This window comes from Dipodomys ordii, unplaced genomic scaffold (genome assembly GCF_000151885.1).
Source record: "Dipodomys ordii isolate 6190 unplaced genomic scaffold, Dord_2.0 Scaffold78, whole genome shotgun sequence".
Lineage (NCBI taxonomy): Eukaryota > Metazoa > Chordata > Mammalia > Rodentia > Heteromyidae > Dipodomys > Dipodomys ordii.
Window position 1 is genome coordinate 7,951,712 of NW_012267294.1, and position 1,378 is coordinate 7,953,089.

Below are 1,378 nucleotides of genomic sequence, written 5' to 3' on the forward strand. Positions count from 1 at the left end.
GTGGCCCTGGGTCTACTAGAGTCAGTACTTCTGCTCTGGGCTGGAGGGCCGCCTCCTTAGCTGCCTGATTGGCCAAGTTGTTTTCTTTGGTTACCTTTTGATGGCCAGGGCAGTGCATAATGGAAATATTTGCTGGTTCCCATAAGGCCCGGATGAGGCTTAAAAATTTCTTGTTTGTTTTTAATAGCCTTTCCCTCAGCTGTCAGCAGCCCCCTCTCTTGGTAAATGGCTCCATGGACATGCACGGTGGCAAAAGCATACCGACGGTCCATGTAAATGTTTAGTCTCTTCCCTTTTCCCATCTGTAGGGCTTTTGTTAGTGCCACTAGTTCTGCTCTTTGTGCAGATGTTTCCTGGGGGAGTGCTTCTGCCCACACTATCTCAGTGTTCATGGAGCCTGCTGCGCCTGCGTACCTTTTTCCATCTTGAATGAAAGTGCTGCCATCTGTGAACAAGGTATGCTCTGCATGTGATAGTGGCAAGTCCAACAAGTCTGGCCTGAGACTATATACTTGGGCCAGGATCTGTTCACAGTCATCAGGGGCACTTCCAGATCCGGATCCAGCAGCAGAGTAGCTGGGTTTAATGCTATAGGTATACAAAAGCTGATCCTCACGGGGTTAATAAACAAGGTCTGGTAATGGACCATGTAGGCATTGCTCATCCACTGGTTGGGCAATTGTTTTAGCACCCCCTCTAGAGCATGTGGATCCTTGGCCCAGTCTCTCTTTTCACATTCAATTTCATGTTCTCTGTCCTTCCTTTCCTGACTTTGTTCCTCTGTCTCTATCTTTTCTAAACCTTTTCCACCGTAGCTACTAGATCCCGAATAGACTTTTCACCAAGTCTGTCTAGAGCCTGCAACTTTTGCTTTATGTCTGGTGCAGCTTGATTTATATAGGCAAACATAATCATCTGAGCTGACTCCTGGATCTCAAGATCATACAGAGTATATTGACTAAAAGCTTCCATGAGCTACTCAAGAGATGCTGCCAGATTTTCACTTCCTCCCTGTCTAACATCATAAACTGGCCATATTAGTAGGTCGGCGAGCCGCCACCTTGAGACCTGCCAGCAGAGCCTGGTAATAGACAAGGAGTCACTCTCTACCTTCAGCCATATTGTAGTACCATGTTGGTCGGGCCTTGGGAAAATAGGCAGTGATCAGGGCAGGATCTGTGATGGGCGCTTCTGTGGGGCCAGGGATATGTTTCTGGGCTGCCTTTTGGATATGGTCTCTCTCTTCAGTGGTAAAAAGGACCTGCAAAAGCTGACTGCAATCATCCCAAGTGGGCTGGTGAGTAAAGAGAATAGTTTCAAGCAAACTAATTAAATCCTGGGGTTTCTCAGAAAAGGGGGCATTTTAGGTGCGCCAATT